General features: G+C 44.0%; 1 long non-coding RNA gene across 1 annotated transcript in view; it reads right to left on the bottom strand.

The window, feature by feature from the left end:
* Positions 1-23,955, bottom strand: part of LOC143788549 (uncharacterized) — a 144,467-nt gene that overhangs the window by 5,170 nt on the left and 115,342 nt on the right. The window contains exon 2 of the long non-coding RNA XR_013218663.1: positions 4,803-4,904. This is a non-coding gene — a long non-coding RNA (uncharacterized LOC143788549). The remainder of the gene's footprint in view (positions 1-4,802; positions 4,905-23,955) is intronic.

The following is a 23,955-nucleotide window of genomic DNA, read 5'->3' as shown; positions in this document are numbered from 1 at the left end:
ACTGTCTGCTGAAAATACCGACTCTGCTGCATAGCCTGCACGTAAGCAGTATTGCAGGCCTGCATGACACTAAGCTGGAGATCAGGAGTAAGGTGTTCCGACATGCCCTGTTCAATTTGGTTAAAAAAATGATGTGCTGGCCTCTGGAGGTCGGCTTTTACTTGGTCAAGGCTTTTGGTGACCTCCTGGATACGTGTATTCATATGGCTAATGGCAGTATCCAGTCGGTCACCCAAAGCCTTGAGTCCATCGTGAAAAACCGAGCTCAAGTGCAAAAACTCGGTCATTAGTGACCTGTCCGATGCCCTTTGCCGCTGCCGGGAGGAGCCCAAAACAAAAGGGGCAGTGGCAGAGGACTGGGAAAGGGGAACACCTGATGGACCAGCTTCCTGGTCTCCAGTTAGTGTGGCAGGCCCACTTGCTGCAGCGCTGCAGGATGGCTGGGACGGGTCCGTGGCTGTCTGATGAAGGACCGCTCCAGAACCTGGGTCAACAGTGCTGCTCCATGTGCTGTGAACAAAGGAAAAAAAATTAATACCAAAAACTAAAAAAACTCCAACTCCTGTTGAATAGAAACATACAGATTATGGCAATACAACACAACCTAATACACAGTAAAAATACTTACGTTCTCTGAGCAAGGACTGGTCTTAAAAATGCCAGAATGCGATGGTATTTATACTTTCAGATCCTTGCTCCAGAACCACTGGGAACATGGCTCTCTTAACGCAGGTCCTTGTTGAGGTGGTCCTTCATCGAACGCCAGCGTGTTTTGACTTTGAGCACTGTTGAAGAAACAAAACATAATGGTTAGATAATAGACTTTTGGCCGTGCTCACACAACTGTGTGTGATGAGAGAAACTCCTGAGAGTTTATGTCATCACACACAGTTGTGTGAGCACGGCCAAGGTCTCTGCTGCTTCACACTGCACTGCAATACTTACAAAATGCAGTTCGGACCCGAGTCGGGGCGTTGTCCCAGCCATCCCACATCGCTTTGGCCACCTCATTCCATAGCCGCCGGATCGTCACGTTGTCCAAGTGCTGTGGAACCCAGGTGTCCCACAACGGGACTCGCTCATGGACCAGGGAGATGAGGACATCGTTGTCAATGAGGTCCTTATCCCGTTCTGAACCTAAAACATAAATGAAGACATTAAATGTTGTATACATTAACATAAGGAAAAGAAAGAAAACAGGCTGAGAAATGGCATGAGGAAAGTCAAGATAAAAAAGGAGTCCAGAAGAAAAATGTAAAGAAAGAGGAAAGTAAAGAAAGGAAGATTCAAGAATACTAAAGTGAGGAAACAGTAAACAGTCAGCCAGGTATACTTACACGCTGCTGCCTTGCCACCCGGCTGTGACCCCGCTGCTCCTGCTCACCCTCTGCCGGAGTGGAAGAAGTGCTCTAAAAAAAGGAAAAAAAATTGTCTTATGTGAAGATGTGACAGTGAATACTTTCCAATCTGAGGAGTTGAGTACTCACTTCACTGACATGTTCGGCTTGAGAAGGCCCAGGACGTTGCTCCTCATCAGAAGATGACATTCTGATGCATCCAGAAAGAAAGAAATGGCAGAAATTAGGACATGTAGAGACAGAAAATAGAAAATAAAGGCATTGGCTTTGATATACTCACATTGTTCAGTGTCTTGTTTCCTCCAAGGTTCTTGCCTGCGTCTGCTCTGCTTCTCTGTCTGCTGAGTAGTGACCTGCAACTGTCCACTCCCTCCCTTTATCACCTTGTATGTGGGGGGTGGCTAATCAGTGTCTAGACATGTTTTTCTCTGGTGCAAAGCATGCGTTCACGAACGCAAGCAAACGCATGTGATTGCGGCCGCATGCGTTCACATAGACAGCAATGCGGTTTTTTGCCGCATTTCTACCGCATACGTTTCTAGGCGGCAAATTGATGCCTCTAAAATTACTACATGTAGCGTTTACCGCGCCAAACCGCAGTCGACTAAACGACGCATGCATCGTCAAACGAGGCAAAACGCAATCGAACGCAGACACGTCCCTATTGTTAAAGATAGTAATACACAACGATAATTGCGGAAGAAACGCTACGGACACAACCGCAAATGTGAAACCGGCCTTAGGCAGCTGTTTAGAGGAACTCTTAGCTGCTAATGTTTGGCACAATATTAGAAGAGTCTGGGTTTTTATAAAGCTGGGAAATTTGCATCACCTGGCCATTCCTAACAATAATAGTGAACAAGCCATAACAGGCTAATTAAGGCCTGAAACCTTGGTCAAAGTTATCTGAGCACACAAATCTCCAAGGGTGCCCAAACTTTTGCATCAGCTCATTTTCCTTTTTGAAATTTTTAAAATGTAAAAAATGAAAATATGTATTTGTTTTGCCTAAAATAAAAAAGGTAATGTGTTAACTTTAGGTCTTTTAGAGATCATTTAATCTTTAACTTAACTGTTCACAATAACAGTAATTTTGACCAGGGGTGCCAAACTTTTACATACCATTGTTTACTGTTACATATCGGTAATGAACCCTTGTACCGTGAAATATAAGGGTGGGCTCAGCACTTGATATATCCATCCAACATACATATATGAAGGATGGTGCCAATGGGTTAGGCTGCTTTCACACTAGCGTCGGCACAGGGCCGTCGCTATGCGTTGGCCCGACGTGCCGACGCGCTTTGTGAAAATAATGCCCGACGTGGGCAGCGGAAGCAGTCTAACAACGCTTCCGCTGCCCCATTGTAAGGTCCCGGGAGGAGGGGGCGGAGAAAATGGCGGACATGATGCGCAAAAAAAGTTACATGTAACTTTTTTTGTGCCGACGGTCCGCCAAAACACGACGCAACCGTCGGACGACGGTTGCGATGTGTGGCGATACGTCGCAATGCGTCGGTAATGTAAGTCTATGGGGAAAAAAACGCATCCTGCAGACAACTTTGCAGGATGCGTTTTTTCTCCTAAACGACGCATTGCGACGTATTGCAAACGACGCTAGTGTGAAAGTAGCCTTAAGGGGCTTTTCTATTTACAATTATATGCACTCATCCACAAAGTTTTTTTTTAACCTGGAACTCCCATTAAGACTCAGTCTCCAGATAAGGCAGTATTCGCACTGTGCTTTGCTGCATGTTCCGCACTCTGTTGGGAGCATCTGTCTGAATCTAACAATTATTATCTCGCTAAAAAAGAAGGGTACCGCCAGAAAGATTGTGGATTATGTTACAATGACTCCATTGAGGAAGAGTGTAAACATTTTTTGGGCACTCAGACAGAGGCTCTTGAAGGAGGCCTGAACGGGCAACAACGCTTAAAGTGAAGAGAGACATTTAGACTAAGATCATACAACCATATTTTAGGGCCAGGGTGCTGTTTGTGAAAAAACTGACATCACTAGAGCTAATGTCATTCAATTAGGCTGCTCAGATGGGAGGTTTTTTTTTTCACTGACTAAATCAGTGCATAAAAAAATAAATAAAATCTCAGAATGCACTAGTTTCTTCCATATGTTGGATGGACTGTATTTGGTCTTGTAAATTTTAATGACTTAACTTCTCATCAATAAAAACATGCCATGTGAATTGCATATGGATGGCAATGGAGATAAAAATTCCCCATTTTTTCCGGGATGAAATGCAGATGATTTTTTTTTTTTTAAAAACGTACATGTGAACTTTGCCTTAGGCCCCCTTTATATGTATGGGTCTGTTACGTGTGGTATTCCGGAAAACGGATGCCACACATAACGTACTCATTATAATCTATGGTGCCGCACCGTGTGTCTGTGCAAAGCACACGGAGACCAGCAGCATAGATGACAAGGGCCAGTACAAGGTTATGGGTCTGGGGAAAACATGTACTGCACACAGATGGCATTCATGTGCTGGACGTGTTTAACATTGCAAAGTATATAAGATTTGGAATTGATTTTTCATAAACCATATCGGGGGGGGGAACACATGGCACACAGATTGCACACAAATTCAATACAGTGATGAAACCGGTACCGTTTTTTCTGGTACGGTACTTTACTGATGTGTGAAGGGGGCCTTAGGGTGATTTCAAACGAAATACTGCGTTTTTTTAAGAATGCAGGTTTTTTTTGTCCTAAAAAAAATTCTAACCAAATGTCAAATTAATATTGATCAACAGAAAAATGTCAAAAACACCACCAACTCCATTTTAATTTGGGTGGTTTTACACCTATAGAGCGTAACATGTTTCTATGTTGCAGGGGTCTAGGTCTAGAGAGTCCTTAGACGCAAGGCATGGGATTGCTGGTGGAGAAGTATATACTGCTGTGGTCTGGCTGCAATGGAGACTAGACAAACGAAAATAGAAGTTCACATTTTTTGCTCAGCTCTATTAGATTTGGTTTTTGCATATGATTAGAAAAAAAAACTGTGTACCTCAAACATTTATTCCAAATGTCATGTGAATGGAAATTTAGGCGCTGATCATCACAGCTTTTATGCTAGACTTTGTGTTTTCGTGCCATTTCCACCCAACTCTGACAAAGTAGGCGTTGCTGGCGCGGATAGAGTATGTAAACCTGCTCATTAAATTCCTGACCACCAACGGCAAATCTTACTCCAGTCACTGACTGGAGTAAGAGTTTTGGCAAGGTGCACATGGATGCCCACACCAATCGGCATTCATTAATCAGGCACCTCTCGCTCCACCTTGCACCCTCACTAAGACCGGCATCATATCTGCCAGTCTTGTTTAATTGAGGCCTTAGTGCCAAGTAAAAGTGATAGAGAACAACTGAACAAGGATGCGCAGAAATTGCATCTGCAATAAAATTGGAAGGATACTCACATGCCTGCATGCACTGCCGCAGCATTTACCTCTTCTCAGATGAGCTAGTCTGGTAAAAACAAAATTTCCAGTCTGTGGATCTGTGTATCCATCTTGCCCAGCCTTAAAGAGATACATAAATTTTATTTTTCAGTCTACCCTGGAACAAAACCTTTACGGCAATAATGTCATCATAAATTTCCAGGTTAGCCCCCAAAGTCCAGTTAACATGTACAGAATAACAAGGATTGCCAACATTTTTGACATGCAACAACAAAGATAAGAACTTTTAGCAGACCAAGATGTGGCTGAGGCCATGAATTTTCACAACTCAATGTTGTAAACCACAATGGCATGATAGTCACTGCTTCTTATAACAACTCTATACAGAAAATAGGTTAGAACAACAGAACAAGTTATGAATAGTTAACAAGATACATGTGTAGTCAGCCTAAGGAAAATCCTGGCAAGAAGATGAATGGGTGGCACTCGGTGCCCAGTAAAAACTCTTCTTTATTCAAACAAGTTTTAAAACATGGATGCATGGGGAGCATGTCACCGTATGGACGATGGCCATTTCATGTGCAACCGATGCTTCAATGGGTCCAGGTACCAAAAAAAAAAGAATCCTATATGGATCATCTGAATTGATACATTGTAACTGTTACCTGGATCGGTTTATGCACGTGAAACGGCTGTCGTCCACACGGTAACCCACACCGTGCATCCATGTTCTAAAACTTGTTTGAATAAAGAAGAGTTTTTACTAGACGCAGAGTGCCACCCATTCATCTTCGTACCAGGAATTTACAAGACTTTGCTTGTCTGGGGTTTTGCACCTGTCGTCCTGGAAGCTAATCAGCTGCATTCAATCCCTGTGCTTGGCAAAGGTATGCGGCTTTGAATAGTGCTGGCAGTTCCTTTTGCATTTCAGTCTAAGGAAAACATGGTAAGTTGTGACCAATATATCACCAAAAGCATTTTCTCTGTAAGGCTGCTTTTACACATCAATTTTTTGCCATCAGTCACAATCCGTTGAATGTTGAAAAAAACGGATGTCGCAGATTGTGAAAAACTGATGCGACGGATCAGTTTTTTCGCCGGATCTGACTAGCTGATCAGTCGCAATCCATCACTAATACAAGACTATGAGAAAAAAAACGGATCCAGAGGCAACATTCGCTGGATCCGTTTTTTTCAAAATTCGCCAGATGTGACTGATGGCAAAAAACTGATGTGTGAACGCAGCCTAACAGATGATTACAAAAATAAAAATACTGGAAATCACAAATAGCCTCATAAAGAGGTTTTGTTTTCAGGGAAAATCCCTTCCAAATTGGAGTCTCTGTCAGAAGCCCCAGCAATCAGCTGATTCTATCAGGAAAGCCTAAGGCCCCTTTCACACATCAGTTTTTTGCCATCAGTCGCAATCTGTCGAATTTTGAAAAAAAACGGATCCGGCGACTGATGCCTCGGGATCTTTTTTTTCTCAGACTTGTATTAGAAACGGATTGCGAGGAATGGCCTCGCGTTTCATCTGTCGTTCACCGGATCCGTCGAAAATTGTTTGTCCGGCGGCCGGAGACGACAAAGTAACATTTTTTGTGTACGTTGAAGAATCGGACAGCAACGGCCCTCGTTTGCTCGAATGGAAGCCTATGGTGCCGGATCCGTCAAATGTCGGAATCCGGCGATGGATTCCGCTTTTTTTAACTGAGAATGCTCTGATTTATTTAGGATACAATTAGCCAGATTCCCTAGTCGGATCCGTTGAAAAAAACGAATCCGTCGCATCAGTTTTTCGCAATCTGCGAAGGATCCGTCGATCCCACGGATTGTGACTGACGGCAAAAAACTGATGTGTGAAAGGGGACTAAACCAGCTACAGATGCATCTCACAAAATTAGAATATAATCAAAAAGTTAATTTATTTCAGTTCCTCAAAAATTAAACTATTATTATGTAGTCATTACAGAGTTATCTATTTCAAGTGTTTATTTCTGTTAATGTTGATGATTATGGCTTACAACCAAAGAAAACCCAAAAGTTGTTATCTCAGTAAATTAGAATACTTTATAACACCAGCTTGAAAAATGATTTTAAAATCCGAAATGTTGGTCTACGGAAATGTATGTTCAGTAAATGCAGTCAATACTTGGTCGGGGCTGCTTTTGCGTCAATTACTGCATCAATGCGGTGTGGCATGGTGGCAATCAGCCTGTGGCACTGTTGAGGTGCTATGGAAGCCCAGGTTGCTTTGGAAGCAGCTTTCAGCTCGTCTGCATTGTTGGGTCTGGTGTCTCTCATCTTCCTCTTGAGAATACCCCATGGATTCTCTATGGGGTTAAGGTCAGGCGAGTTTGCCGACCAATCCAGCACAGTGATACTGTTGTTTGTAAACCAGGTATTGTACTTTTGGCAGTGTGGAGAGGTGCCAAGTCCTGCTGGAGAATGAAATTTTCATCTTCAAAATGCTTGCCGGTAGAGAGAAGCATGAAGTGCTCTAAAATTTGCTGGTAGACGGCTGCGCTGATTTTGGTCTTGATAAAACACAGTGGACCTACACCAGCAGATGACATGGCTCCCCAAACCATCACTGATTGTGGAAACATCACACTAGACCTTAAGCAGCTTGGATTGTCTGCCTCTCCACTCTTCCTCCAGACTCTGGGACCTCGATTTCCAAGGTGTTTTGCTACAGGTTCAAGGATTGTGAAGAATAATAAATGCTCACATGAAAATGTAATACACAAAAATGAATTTACTTAATAAATAATAAGAAATAGTCACTAAAAACAGTAAAATAACATTATTCATGCATTACATTATTATGGTACAAGTCATCAGGCTGTCTCTGTATCTCCCATCTCTCTTCCATGTGTGTGTCTGTTCCACATCTCTGTTGCATCTCTGTGTCTTTTATATCTTATACTGATGGACATTGGAATGCCAGAAAGAATTAGGCTGTGTGCCCACGTTCAGGATTTTTCGCTATAAAAATGAGATAAAACCATGAAAAAAAACCGCACACATTAAGCATCCTATTATTAGAATGCATTCAGCAATTTCCGCACATGTTGCGTTTTTTTCTGCAGCAGAATGGTATTCCGGAAAAAAACGCAGCATGTTCATTCTTTGTGCGGAATCGCGGGGATTCCGCACACATAGGAATGCATTGATCAGCTTACTTCCCACATGGGGCTATGCCCACCATGCGGGAAGTAAGCGGATCCTGTGCGGTTGGTACCCAGGGTGGAGGAGAGGAGACTCCCCTCCAGGCTCTGGGAACCTTATACCTGTAAGAATGACCCCAGATGACGTATTGGAAGGCGGCGAGGGACGCCGGAAGGCAAGAATATCACGATTTTTTATTTTTAACATTAGATCTTTTTACTATTGATGCTGCATAGGCTCGCATGAGCTCCTTTCCTCACTCCCCCGGCCATGAAGTTTTTATATGAAGATTGAATAAAGATTGCCAACTTTTAGATCTGTGAGTGCCTTCTTTTTTCTTGCATGTACTATTGGAATTGTCTGCTTCATTCTGAAGAGCATCCGATCTGAGCATACGTGGCTGGCAGTATAATGACTGTTGATTAACACCTGGCTCCAGGAGTGGAGCAGCCTTAGCTTTGTTCAGACAGTGCTGTTTTTTTTGTCTATGGAATACTGATGCCAAAGGAGCCCAGACCAAGTATTGAGTGCATTTACTGATCATACATTTCCGTAGGCCAACATTTCATATTGTAAAATAATTTTCAAGCCGGTGTTATAAAGTATTCTAATTTACTGAGATAATGACTTTTGGGTTTTCATTGGCTGTAAGCCATAATTATCAACATTGACAGAAATAAAACACATGAAATAGATCACTCTGTTTGTAATGACTCTCTAATATATCATTTTCACTTTTCGTATTGAAGAACTGAAATAAATTAACTCTTTTATGATATTCTAATTTTGTGAGATGCACCTGTAGATGATTGATGCAGCGGCTACTGATGAATGGTTGTGTATGTAATACATGAACAGCTTGAGTCTATTCTGCTTGACTCAGAAAGGAGTTCCTGGCATGATACCCCCTCTATTACACCAATAGGGTGCCATTCACAAGCAGAAGTACTTCTACTCCTAGAAGTACTTGTTTGGACGTCTAGTCTACAATAAATGGAAATGTTGCTTAGCGATTCACCAGTCATGCTACTTAAAACAATTATACAGCAATAATTGTACAGCATTTCCATCAATCTTGCTCAAAGATTTTATAATAACAAAGTACATTTAATCAATAGATCTTGGAATAATAATAACTTCCACAATTGGATGTGTTTAAAAAAATGTCCCTGTGCTGAGATAATCTTATAAATGTCCCCTGCTGTGTACTGTGTAATGGCTGTGTCTGACCGTACAGGAACATGGTCTGATCATACCACAGCTCCTGGGCAGAAGAGACTATACAGACAGGACAGCAAAGGATCACCACTGATTCTTTTTGCAAGAGAAAACATTTCCCTGCCTGTTTTTAAACAATGCTTTACCTCAAAGAATCTTCTGTGATCCCCTGCTAACTAGTCTGTATACTCTTTTGTGAACTTTGTTTGTGGGACAACCCCTTTAATCTACACAATCATTACAAAAAGGCCAGGTTCAGAAGAGCTTATCAAGAATAGTCAGTTTTTCATCTGGATTGTCATGCATGCCGAGCCTACGCGTCATCTGTATATCCACTTCTTACACCAGTTTGGCATCTTGAACGCTTCCAAAAATGTACAAAACCTAAACATACAGTTTTCTATGTTAACCCCTTAACGACCGCCGATAAGCCTTTTAACGGCGGTAGTTAAGGGTACTTAAACCACAGTGCCGTTAATCCCTATCACAGTGATCAAAATAAAAACAAAATAGTAAAATAACCCCCCCTTTATCATCCCATTAGGAAAAAATAATAAAATAAAAAAAATGTATTTCTTTCCATTTTCCAATTTGGGTTACAGTTGGGCTAAAGTGAGTTGGGCTAAAGGGTTAGGGCTAAAGTTAGGGTTAGAGTTGGGATTAGGGTTAGGGTTGGGATTAGGGTTGAGATTAGGGTTAGGGTTGAGATTAGGGTTAGGTTTGGGATTAGGGTTATGGTTAGGGTTGGGATTAGGGTTAGGGGTGTATTGGGATTAGGGTTGGGATTAGGGTTAAGTTTGAGGTTAGGGTTGTGTTGGGTTTAGGGTTAGGGTTGGTATTAGGATTATGGATCGGGTTGGGATTAGGGTTAGGGGTGTGTTGGGGTTAGGGTTGGAGTTAGAATTGGGGGATTTCCACTGTTTAGGTACATCAGGGGGTCTTCCCAACGCGACATGGCTCCACCATTGATTCCAGACAATTTTGCGTTCAAAAAGTCAAATGGTGCTCCCTCCCTTCTGAGCTCTGCCGTGCGCCCAAACAGTGGTTTACCCCCACATATGGGGTATCAGCGTACTCAGGACAAATTGGACAACAACTTTTGGGGTCCAGTTTCTCCTGTTACCCTTGCAAAAATAAAAAAAATTGGGGGCTAAAAAATCATTTTTGTGGAAAAAGAAAGATTTTTTATTTTCACGGCTCTGCGTCAAACCTGTGTGATGCACGTGGGCGTTCAATATGCTCACTACACATCTAGATAAGTTCCTTCGGGGGTCCAGTCTCCAAAATGGGGGCACTTATGGGGAGTTTCTACTGTTTAGGTACATCAGGGGCTCTGCAAATGCAACATGACGCCTGCAGACCATTCCATCAAAGTCTGCATTTTAAAACTTCACTACTTCCCTTCCGAGCCCCGATGTGTGCCCAAACAGTGCCCCCCCCCCCACATATGGGGTATCAGCGTACTCAGGACAAACTGGAAAACAACTTTTGGGGTCCAATTTTTCCTGTTACCCTTGTGAAAATAAAAAATTGCGGGCTAAAAAAATCATTTTTGTGGAAGAAAAAAATATTTTTTTATTTTCACGACTCTGCATTATAAACTTCTGTGAAGCACTTGCTCACTACACATCTACATATGTTCCTTGGGGGGTCTAGTTTCCAAAATGGGGTCACTTGTGGGGGGTTTCTACTGTTTAGGCACATCAGGGGCTCTGCAAACGCAACATAAAGCCCGCAGACCATTCTATCAAAGTCTGCATTCTAAAACTGCGCTCCTTCTCTTCCGAGCTCTGCCGTGCGCACAAACAGTGGCCCCTCCCCACACATGGGGTATCGGCGTACTCAGTATAAATTGCACAACTTTCCTGGTCTAATTTATCCTGTTACCTTGTAAAAATAATAATTTTGGGGCGAAAAGATAATTTTTGTAGAAAAAAAATGTGATTTTTTTGTTTTCACGGCTCTACGCTATAAACTATTGGGAAGCACTTGGGGGTTTAAAGTGCTCACCACACATCTAGACAAGTTCCTTAAAGGGTCTAGTTTCCAAAATGGTGTCACTTGTGGAGGGTTTCCACTGTTTAGGCACATCAGAGGCTCTCCAAACGCGACATGGCGTCCGATCTAAATTGCAGCCAATTCTGGATTGAAAACGTCAAACGGCACTCCTTCTATTCCAAGCTCTGACGTGCGCCCAAACAGTGGTTTACCCCCACATATGGGGTATCGGCGTATTCAGGAGAAATTGCACAACAAATTTTGTGGTTCATTTTCTCTTTTTACACTTGTGAAAATAAAAAAATTGGTTCTGAAGTAAAATGTTTGTAAAAAAAAGTAAAATTAAAGTTAAAATTAAATGTTTTCCTTCCATATTGTTTCAGTTCTTGTGAAGCACGTAAATGGTTAATAAACTTCTTGAATGTGGTTTTGAGCACCTTGAGGGGTGTAGTTTTTAGAATGGTGTCATATAGACCCCTCAAAGTGACTTTAAATGTGAGGTGGTCCCTAAAAAAAATGGTTTTGTAAATTTTGTTGTAAAAATGAGAAATCACTGGTCGACTTTTAACCCTTATAACTTCCTAACAAAAAAAAAATGTTGTTTCCAAAATTGTGCTGATGTAAAGTAGACATGTGGGAAATGTTATTTATGAACTATTTTGTGTGACGTATCTCTCTGATTTAGGGGCATAAAAATTCAAACTTTGAAAATTGCAAAATTTTAAACATTTTCGCCATATTTCCGTTTCTTTCATAAATAAACGCAAGTAATATCGAAGAACTGTTACCAGTAACATGAAGTACAATATGTCACGAGAAAACAATGTCAGAATCACTGGGATCCGTGGAAGCGTTCCAGAGTTATAACCTCATAAAGTGACAGTGGTCAGAATTGTAAAAATTGGCCCGGTCATTAAGTACCAAAATGGCTCTGTCACTAAGGGGTTAATAGCTGCAGTTTATCAATTCAGATGATCCGTAAGGGATTCTTTATTTTTGTGCGCACCCATAGACTTGAATGTGGGAGTTTCATCTGATAAACAGAAGAGAATAGTGCACATTATGGTTTTTATTTTTATAAGGACACCAGTCAGTGTGAAAAAACTCTCATCTGAACAGCCCTATGGGTAACACTGGTCAGTGTGTGGTCAGTGTGTGGTCAGTGTGTGGTCAGTGTGCCCAATACGCTCATCTGAACATGATCCCTGCAGACACTGCTCCAGCAGGGGCGGTTACATTACAGATAGTGCTCAGGACTGCTGCTCTCTGCCCTCCGGTGGCTCTATCATCACCATCCTTTCGCACAGCCATAGAGAAGGATATCACCGTGTGAAGGAAGGGGGTCTGTGATTCTGTTCAATGTCAACATCTCAGCACGGAGACCACAACATACATCACTGGAATTTATAATATAATCAATTAATGGCAATTCCCTGCCGCTCTCCGCAAGCAGAATTCTCCTTCCCACATGCCATATTAATTAGCGCGAGCATGGTCAGCTTAAAATCCCGCCTGTGTCAGAGAACTGACACTCAATGGACTTTACAAAATTGCTAATGACAAGAAGCAAGAAAAACGTGAGCAGAAATCGAATTACTCTTCATTTTCTATCATTCACAGAAAATGTCTCTGACGGCTTGTATAGGGCCTGGATGGTAAACACTGTGTGATGCATGCTAATGTCGTAGTAATAGACACGGTCTGGGATGGGATCACAAGTGGATGGCTGGTTTTCTTACAAAAAAATATGGTAAACGACATTGACAGAAAAAAAAAACAGAACTTTCTTATTCAGGAAAATTTGATGATATATGATATACATGTGGAATCGTGGTGTGAATCTCTGGACACTGACTGCACTGTTAGATGCCCGCACTCCCTCTAAGGCCGGTTTCACAGATCAGTGGCTCCGGTACGTGTGGTGACAGTTTCCTCACGTACCGGAGCCACTGACACACGTAGACACATTGAAATCCATCTGTGCAGATGTCATTGATTTTTTGCGGACCGTGTCTCCGTGTGCCAAACACGGAGACATGTCAGTGTTCGTGGGAGCGCACGTATTACACGGACCCATTAAAGTCAATGGGTCCATGTAAAACACGTACCGCACACGGACGTTGTCCGTGTGCAGTCCGTGTGCCGTGAGGAGACAGCGCTACAGTAAGCGCTGTCCCCCCCACATGGTGCTAAAGCCGCCATTCATATCTTCTCTGCAGCAGCGTTTGCTGTAGAGAAGATATGAATAATCTTTTTTTTTTTGTTTCTCATGTTTATCATAAAGATCCATGTCCCCACCCCCCTCCCACCCCCTGTGCGCCCGCCCGTTGTTATTAAAATACTCACCCGCCTCCCTCGCAGTGTCCTGTCCTGGCTGCAGCTTCTCCTGTATGCGGTCACGTGGGGCCGCCGATTACAGAAATGAATATGCGGCTCCACCCCTATGGGAGGTGGAGCCGCATATTCATGACTGCAATCGGCGGCCCCACGTGACCGCTCATACAGTAGAAGGTGCCGGCAGCACAGGACACTTTGAGGGAGGCGGGTGAGTATTTTAATGCCGGCGGCTGGGCGCACAGGGGGTGGGAGGGGGGAGGATGCCCTAAAGTTTATTTAAAACACACACACAAAAAAAAAAGATTTTTCATCCCTTCTCCCCAGCGAGCGCTGGAGAGAACGGATGAATGGCGGCTTCAGCACCATGCTGGGGGGACAGCGCTTACTGTAGCGCTGTCTCTCCTGCACGGTCCGTGTGGTACCCAGGCAGCACACGGCTGCCGCATGTGTGCCACACGGATGGCCTACGTGAGCTCACGGACACGGATAACTCCGGTACCGATTTTTTCCGGTACCGGAATTATCTGGACGTGTGGGACAGGCCTAAGGGGGCTTAGAGCCACAGAAGACCGCTATCGTGCGCTCCCACTGGCCATATACGCAGTGGATTGTATAGGGGGACATTGTAATGGAAAGATCGGCTGTGTATCACAGTTGTTACCCAAAATCTTATCCACACGCTGCTAAAAAAAAATCATATTGTAAACACATTGATCCTGCAAAGGGTAAACTGTGCAGAAAAAAATCTGATACATTTCTGCAACCAGTTTGTAATTACCGAACTTTGCAAAGTGTTTGGGTGACATGTCACACATATCCGAGACCGCAATATTGCATTGTGACATTACCCGTAATAATTTCCTATAATGTCTCTCTGCGACCCGCTGAGAGTGTGAGGCCGGCGTCACACTGGCGAGTTTTACGGACGTATGAGCGCAGAAAATACATCCGTAAAATACGCATAACACACGGCACAATGATTCCCTATGTCCCAGCTCCTATCAGCCGTATTTTACTGATCCGTATTATACGGTACTCTACGGCCGTACAAAATCGCAGCATGCTGCGTTTGTCACCGTATTGCGCAAATAAATCGCCAATGAAAGTCTATGGGGGCGAGAAAAATACGGATTCCACACGGACCAGCAGTGTGACTTGCGAGAAATACGCAGCGGTGTTAGTGAAAAGTCGGTAATTCAATTGCCGGCTTTTCATTTCTCCTTCCCCAACCCGACAGGATATGAGACATGGTTTACATACAGTAAACCATCTCATATCCCCATTTTTTTGCATATTCCACACTACTAATGTTAGTAGTGTGTATGTGCAAAATGTGGGCGCTGTAGCTGCGAAAATAAAGGGTTAAATTGCGGAAAAAATTGGCGTGGGCTCCCTCGCAATTTTCTCCGCCAGAGTGGTAAAGCCAGTGACTGAGGGCAGATATTAATAGCCTAGAGAGGGTCCATGGTTATTGGCCTCCCCTGGCTACAAACATCTGGAAGATGCGCCTATTCTGGCACTTGGCCACTCTCTTCCCACTCCCGTGTAGCGATGGGATATGGGGTGATGAAGGGTTAATGCCACCTTGCTATTGTAAGGTGACATTAAGCCAGATTAATAATGGAGAGGCGTCAATGACGACACCTATCCATTATTAATCCAATTGTCTGAAAGGGTTAAAAAACACACACACACATTATTAAAAAGTATTTTAATGAAATAAACACACAGGTTGTTTTAGTATTTTATTGCTCTCTCAATCCAGCTGAACACCCTCGCTTGGCAAAATAATAAACCCACAATATACATACCTTCTGATGAACTGTCACGTCCCACGAGGTAATCCATCTGAAGGGGTTAACTCAATTTACAGGCAGGAGCTGCGCTAAAGCACTCGCTCGTGCCTGTAACCCCCGGGGAATGAATGAAAGCTGAGTGATCTGTACTTACATTGAGTTGCGGTGAGGCGCCCTCTGGTGGATGAACTCATGAACTGGAGCCTTGGAAAAGTTCCCACGCTCGAGTTCATATGAGTTCATCCACCAGAGGGCGCATCACCGCAACTCAATGTAAGTACAGATCATCCTGCTTTCATTCATTCCCCGGGGATTACAGGCACGAGCGAGTGCTTTAGCGCAGCTCCTGCCTGTAAATTGAGTTAACCCCTTCAGATGGATTACCTCGTGGGACGTGACAGGTCATCTGAGGGTATGTATATTGTGGGTTTATTATTTTGCCAAGCGAGGGTGTTCAGCTGGATTGAGAGAGCAATACAATATTAAAACAACCTGTGTGTTTATTTCATTAAAATACTTTTTAATAACGTGTGTGTGTTTTTTAACCCTTTCAGACAATTGGATTAATAATGGATAGGTGACATAATTGACGCCTCTCCATTATTAATCTGGCTTAATGTCACCTTACAATAGCAAGGTGGCATTAACCCTTCATTACCCCATATCCCACCGCTACACGGGAGTGGGAAGAGAGTGGCCAAGTGCCAGAATAGGCGCATCTTCCAGATGTGCCTTTTCTGGGGTGGCTGGGGGCAGATGTTTTTAGCCACGGGGGGGCCAATAACCGTGGACCCTCTCCTGGCTATTAATATCTGTCCTCAGTCACTGGCTTTACCATTCTGGCGGGGAAAATGGCGCGGGAGCCCACGCCAATTTTTTCCGCCATTTAACCCTTTATTTTAACAGCTACAGCGCCCAAATTTTGCACATACACACTACTAACATTAGTAGTGTGGAATATGCAAAAAAAAGGGGGATATGAGATGGTTTACTGTATGTAAACCATGTCTCATATCCTGTCGGGTTTGTGAAGGAGAAATGAAAAGCCGGCAATTGAATTACCGGCTTTTAACATATATCGCGCTGAATTAAATATAAATACAGAATATATATATATGTGTCTCAATGATATATATACACTCACCGGCCACTTTATTAGGTACACCATGCTAGTAACGGGTTGGACCCCCTTTTGCCTTCAGAACTGCCTCAATTCTTCGTGGCATAGATTCAACAAGGTGCTGGAAGCATTCCTCAGAGATTTTGGTCCATATTGACATGATGGCATCACACAGTTGCCGCAGATTTGTCGGCTGCACATCCCAAAGATGCTCCATACAAGGCAGGATGGATCCATGCTTTCATGTTGTTTACGCCAAATTCTGACCCTACCATCCGAATGTCGCAGCAGAAATCGAGACTCATCAGACCAAGCAACGTTTTTCCAATCTTCTACTGTCCAATTTCGATGAGCTTGTACAAATTGTAGCCTCAGTTTCCTGTTCTTAGCTGAAAGGAGTGGTACCCGGTGTGGTCTTCTGCCGCTGTAGCCCATCTGCCTCAAAGTTCGACGCACTGTGCGTTCAGAGATGCTCTTAGGCCTACCTTGGTTGTAACGGGTGGCGATTTGAGTCACTGTTGCCTTTCTATCAGCTCGAACCAGTCTGCCCATTCTCCTCTGACCTCTGGCATCAACAAGGCATTTCCGCCCACAGAACTGCCGCTCACTGGATTTTTTTTCTTTTTCGGACCATTCTCTGTAAACCCTAGAGATGGTTGTGCGTGAAAATCCCAGTAGATCAGTAGTTTCTGAAATACTCAGACCAGCCCTTCTGGCACCAACAACCATGCCACGTTCAAAGGCACTCAAATCACCTTTCTTCCCCATACTGATGCTCGGTTTGAACTGCAGGAGATTGTCTTGACCATGTCTACATGCCTAAATGCACTGAGTTGCCGCCATGTGATTGGCTGATTAGAAATTAAGTGTTAACAAGAAGTTGGACAGGTGTACCTAATAAAGTGGCCAGTGAGTGTATATATATATATATATATATATATATATATATATATATATATATATACTGTATATATGTTTTCCCGAACATTTGAGCACATAAATCCATTAGATGTCGGTTTTGCAAGCCTGCGAGAAAATATCGCAGTACGGATGCCATACGGATTACATACGGAGGATGCCATGCGCAAAATACGCTGACACACCCTGCCTACGGATCACTATTTTGGGAACATTTCTCCGTATTACGGCCGTATTACGGCCGTAAAAAACGGACCGTATTGTCTTACGCTGAGTGTGACGCCAGCCTGACAGAGAGCCGCATTTTTCCATGTGTCACATTTTCTGTTTCTGGTCGCAAGCTAGTCGCCACACACTAACTGTAGACTTCAATAAAAGTCACATCAGACTGCGACTCGCGTGTAACTTCTCTGTGATTTGGCCCTTTTTTTTTTTTTTACACCAAAATCAGAGCTCTAAAATAGCCATGCAACAGCAAGTCACAGACAGGTTGTATGGATGCTTTTAGGCTGCTTTCACACATCAGTTTTTTGCCGACAGGCACAATCCGTCGAATATTGAAAAAAAAACGGATTTGTCGCAGATTGTGAAAAACTGATGCAACGGATCCAGCTAAGGCCTCTTTCACACATCAGTCTTTTTGTTTCAGTCAAAATACGTAGTTTTGTGAAAAAAACGGATCCAGCGAATTTGCCCGCTAGATCCGTCTTTTTCTCATAGACTTGTATTAGCGACGGATGGCCTCAGGTTTCGTCCATCATGCACTGGATCCATCGGAATTTGTTTATCCGTTGTCTGGAGAGGTCAAATGACGGAATGCAGCGACAGATTCCATTTTTTTACACTGAGCATGCTCCAAATCTGTATTTAGTAGCCAATTGGCCAGACAGCCCCAAATCTATATAAACCTGCCATGACGTTTGGGAGCCTCCCATTTGGAGATATGAAAAAATGGATCTGTCGAAAAAACGGAAGAAACGGATGCTATACGGATCCGTTGAAAAAACAGGATCCATTGTTTCCGTTTTTCACTATTTTTGACGGATTCTGACTGACGCCAGAGACAGAAGTGTGAAAGAGGATTGGATCCCCAAAAAATTGGAGCATGCTCAGTTTAAAAATAACGGAATCCATTGAATTTGACAGATTCAGCGCCATAGGGTTTCATTGTAGCAAAAGCCAGACACCGCCGGATCCAGCGCTGTCCGGTTTTTCGCCGGAGACAAAAAAAAGTAACTTTGTAAGTTTATTCCCGCTGCCGAATCAACAATTTTCATCGAATCCGGCGAACGACAGATGAAACGTGTGACCATCCGGCGCATTCAGTCGCTAAAACAAGTCTATGGGAAAAAAACGGATCCGGCGGCATCATTCACCAGATCCGTTTTTTTCAAAATTCGCAGGCTTGAGCCTGACAGCAAAAACTGATGTGTGAAGGCAGCCTTAACAGGAGAGCTCAGACTGTTACTCTTTCGGCTCTTTCATATCTACTCCAATAGCTGCCTACCAAAGCTGTTCATCCATTGCTATCAACGCCATCCAACACACCTCTGCTATGTCATGATCTGCTAATATGTCCATCATAATGAAAAATAACTCCATGTAGCATTATTTTTCTATGAAAAGATGACAAAGTCTGTGATGGAGGGTAAAAGTCAACAGGATCCACCAACGCTGATAGTATTGTTCTAAACAAAAGCCACAATACAGGTGTGTAGATGCACTTCCACAGGGGCTGTGACATGCACCTTACCGCCTGGTTCAGACGATCATATAAAAAAATTGTCTAATTTTATCCTGAAAACTCAGACGATTTTCATCTATATTGTGATCCACATTCCATCTGTGTGTTTGTTTTTTTTAGTTCCTTTGGGGCATCTGTATTAATGCATCAACAGTTCAAAATGTATCTGATCAAACACAGTTTCCTAGGTTAAAGGGCTGTCCGGTCTTAATCCACAAGTGTGCAGTTACAGTATGTGAACCATCCACAACACCCACAGTGTGCGCTGTGAGGTTTATCTGGTGCCGGGGCTGGTGGCCATGTGACCACAAGCAGCTGATATACTCCCAGCCATATTCCTTCTGGCCGAGAGTAGGCCTATCACATTCTTGTGGTCACATAACCGCCTGCTACCGGAGCGGGAGAATCCTCACAGTGCGCAGTGTGTGCAATGTAAGGATTCACAAGTCTGCACTCACATCTAGTGGCTGCAGACTTCAAAACCACCGCAACCAACGATCAGAAAAGAACCCCAAAAGACTAAGTAGTTAATGAATGTAAAAATTTTTTTTTATTAATACACAGGATCAGGGTAGGAGACAAAGGCTTGAAAAAGGCCATCACGCCGAAACGCGCGTTGGGGCGGGTGTATGCTGCGGCGGTTCTCATCTGTACATCTCTCAGGTAATCTGCGACCTATTGGTTTTGTAATTGATTATTATCTTATGATGTAGTTACCTGTGCTGTCTTCTCAGAGGTCCATATTGTGTATATACTTTATAAACAATGATTAACTGTATTCCTCTGTATATTCTGAGCCAGCTGTACAACATACACCCTAGCGTTTCTCAACATGTGTGGATTAACATCTGCCTTGCTTCTTCCTTTGTCTCCTACCCTGATCCTGTGTATTAATAAAAAAAAAATTTTACATTCATTAACTACTTAGTCTTTTGGGGTTCTTTTCTGATCGTTGGTTGCGGTGGTTTTGTGGTACTTTAAGTGCGATTACCCCAGAATTATCCATATTTAGCCCTTCACCTAAATATTAATATTCATATATTTATTGCATTACATTTTATTGTGGGCATGCATCTTGTGAAGTTGTTATGGCTGCAGACTTGTAGTTTAAGACCGGAAAACCCTTTGACAATAATGGCAATGTAAAAATCGAATGATCCATATGGATGTTTAGATGCCATTCTTTATTTATGGCAGTGTTCTTAGGCAACATTGTGAGTGAGCCCCCTTCCATGTATGAAAAGCCCCCACACATGTATGGTCTCAGAATGCGTTACTGTTGGCATCACACAGGACTCACGGTAGCTCTCACCTTCTCTGCTCCAGATGTCCCAAACAGTATTAAGGGGCTTCATCAGAAAAAATAACTTCACCAAATTCCTCTATGATGGAGGCGCTAACCCTGTTAGTTGTGTGGCTGTTCTTGATGTGGAGTGTCCCAATAATGGGGGCACTATCCCGGCTATGTGTGTGGCTGTCCCTGATGTGGGGTCACTACGATGGGGGCGCTATCCCTATTATGTGTGTGGCTGTCGCTGATGTGGGGTCACTATGATGGGGCACTATCCCTGTTATGTGTGTGTGGCTGTTCTTGATGTGTGGGGTCCCAATAATGGGGGCACTATCCCTGCTATGTGTGTGGCTGTCCCTGATGTGGGGTCACTATGATGGAGGCGCTATCCCTGCTATGTGTGTGGCTGTCCTTGATGTGTGAGGTCCCTATAATGGGGGCACTGTCCCTGTTATGTGTGTGGCTGTCCCTGATGTGGGGGTCACTATGATGGAGGCGCTATCCCTGTTATGTGTGTGGCTGTTCTTGATGTGTGAGGTCCCTATAATGGGGGAACTATCCCTGTTATGTGTGTGGCTGTCCCTGATGTGTGGTCACTATGATGGAGGCGCTATCCCTGTTATGTGTGTGGCTGTTCTTGATGTGTGGGGTCCCTATAATGGGGGCACTATCCCTGTTATGTGTGTGGCTGTTGCTGATGTGTGGTCACTATGATGGGGCGCTATCCCTGTTATGTGTGTGGCTGTTCTTGATGTGTGGGGTCCTTATAATGAGGCCACTATCCCTGTTAGTTGTGTGGCTGTCGCTGATATGGGGTCACTATGATGGGGTGCTATCCCTGTTATGTGTGGCTGTTCTTGATGTGTGGGGTCCCTATAATGGGGGCACTATCCCTGCTATGTGTGTGGCTGTTCTTGATGTGTGGGGTCCCTATAATGGGGGCACTATCCCTGCTATGTGTGTGGCTGTCCCTGATCTGGGGTCACTATGATGGGGGCACTATCCCTGTTATGTGTGTGGCTGTCCCTGATGTGGGGGTCACTATGATGGGGGTTCTATCCCTGTTATGTGTGTGGCTGTCCCTGATGTGGGGGGTCACTATGATGGGGACGCTATCCCTGTTATGTGTGTGGCTGTCCCTGATATGGGGTCACTATGATGGGGATGCTATCCCTGTTATTTGTGTGGCTGTCCCTGATGTGGGGTCACTGTGATGGGGGCCCTATCCCTGTTTTGTGTGTGGCTGTCCCTGATGTGAGGGTCACTATGATGGGTCTGCTATCCCGGTTATGTGTGTGGTTGTCCCTGATGTGGGGGTCACTATGATGGGGGCCCTGTCCCTGTTTTGTGTGTGGCTGTCCCTGATGTGGGGGTCACTATGATGGGGGTGCTATCCCTGTTATGTGTGTGGCTGTCCCTGATGTGGGGGTCACTATGATTGGGCGCTATCCCTGTCATGTGTGTGGCTGTCGCTGATGTGGGGCCACTATGATGGGGACTATCCCTGCTATGTGTGTGGCTGTCCCTGATGTGGGGTCACAATGATGGGGGCGCTATCCCTGTCATGTGTGTGGCTGTCCCTGATGTGGGGTCACTATGATGGGGGTGCTATCCCGGTTATGTGTGGCTGTCCCTGATGTGGGGTCACTATGATGGGGGTGCTATCCCTGTTATGTGTGTGGCTGTCCCTGATGTGGGGGGTCACTATCATGGGGGCGCTATCCCTGTTATGTGTGTGGCTGTTGCTGATGTGGGGCCACTATGATGGGGACTATCCCTGTTATGTGTGTGGTTGTCCCTGATGCGGGGGAGCTATCCCTGTTATGTGTGTGGCTGTCCCTGATGTGGGGGTCACTATAATGGGGGCGCTACCCCTGTTATGTGTGGCTGTCCCTGATGTGGGGGTCACTATAATGGGGGCGCTATCCCTGTCATGTGTGTGGCTGTCCTTGATGTGTGGGCTCCCTATAATGGGGGTACTATCCTGTTATCTCTGGCTGTCCCTGATGTGGGGGTCACTATAATGGAGGCAATATACATGTTATCTATGGTTGCCCTGATGTGTCGTCACTATGATTCCCATTATGTCCGTCCCTGATATATGGTCACTATAATGGGGGTGGTATCCATATTATCTTTCCCTGTCTCCATTCCATATTGGGGCACTTAAAGGGAACCTGTCACCCCCCTCAGGTGTTTGTATCTAAAAGAGCCACCTTGTGCAGTACTAATGCTGCATTCTGACAAGGTGGCTCTTTTAGTTATGCCTGCACACGCTGAAATAAACGTTTATAAAATGTGCCCCTCATACCGTGAAACTGTCCAGGAGGCGGGTCTTTCCTTCCTTATAAGACGCAGCACAGCCGTCACTCCGGGCCTGTGCGCACCGGCCGCCTCCTCTTGCTGCATTATCGTCCCCGGAGCCTGCGCATTAAGTTTTTTTTCGGGCATGCGCAGTTGCACTGCCCTTCGTACTTACAGCGCAGGCGCCAGGGTCGATAATGCTGCAAGAGAAGGCGGCGCCCGGCGCGCACAGGCCCGGAGTGACAGCTATGCTGCGTGTGATAAGAAAGGAAAGTCCCGCCTCCCGGACAGTTTCACGGTATGAGGGGGCACATTTTATAAACGTTTATTTCAGCGTGTGCAGGGAGCATAACTAAAAGAGCCACCTTGTCAGAATGCAGCATTAGTGCTGCACAAGGTGGCCCTTTTAGTTACAAACGCCTGAGGGGGGTGACAGGTTCCCTTTAAATGTGATCGTGCATTATCCTTTATTAGCTACATATATTTCATATTCATTCCCCACCTATAAAGCTCAGAGAATATAATATACATCTGTTTATATGGGGAATGTGTTGATTTCCTAATTGTCTACATATAATTCATGTTCATTTCATATCCACAATGCATAAGAAATCTATAACACCTCTCCATCTCTTTGGAGCTATACACTATGTTCCAAATTATTATGCAAATTACATTTTTCTCAGATTTTCCTAAAAGGTCGGGGCAAATGACAGTCAGTCTAATAAAAGTCATCACCCGTTAGATTATACATTGAATTTCATTGAGAAACATCCCAATGATAACAGTATAATCTCCAAAATGAATAAAAACTTAAAATGCACTGTTCCAAATTATTATGCACAGTAGAATTTATAAACATTTGATATGTTTTAAAGAACTGAAAATGCTCATTTGTGGAATTTGCAGCATTAGGAGGTCACATTCACTGAACAAAAAAGCTATTTAACTCCAAAACATCCTAACAGGCCAAGTTACATGTTAACATGGGACCCCTTCTTTGATATCACCTTCACAATTCTTGGATCCATTAAACTTGTGAATTTTTGGAGAGTTTCTGCTTGTATTTCTTTGCATGAAGTCAGAATAGCCTCCCAGAGCTGCTGTTTTGGTGTGAACTGCCTCCCACCCTCATAGATCTTTTGCTTGATGATACTCCGAAGGTTCTCTATAGGGTTGAGGTCAGGGGAAGATGGTGGCCACACCATGAGTTTATCTCCTTTTATGCCCATAGCAGCCAATGACTCAGAGGTTTTCTTTGCAGCTTCAGATGG

This window comes from Ranitomeya variabilis, chromosome 8 (assembly GCF_051348905.1).
Source record: "Ranitomeya variabilis isolate aRanVar5 chromosome 8, aRanVar5.hap1, whole genome shotgun sequence".
In the NCBI taxonomy this organism is placed as follows: domain Eukaryota; kingdom Metazoa; phylum Chordata; class Amphibia; order Anura; family Dendrobatidae; genus Ranitomeya; species Ranitomeya variabilis.
This window is presented reverse-complemented; position numbering and strand designations above follow the sequence as displayed.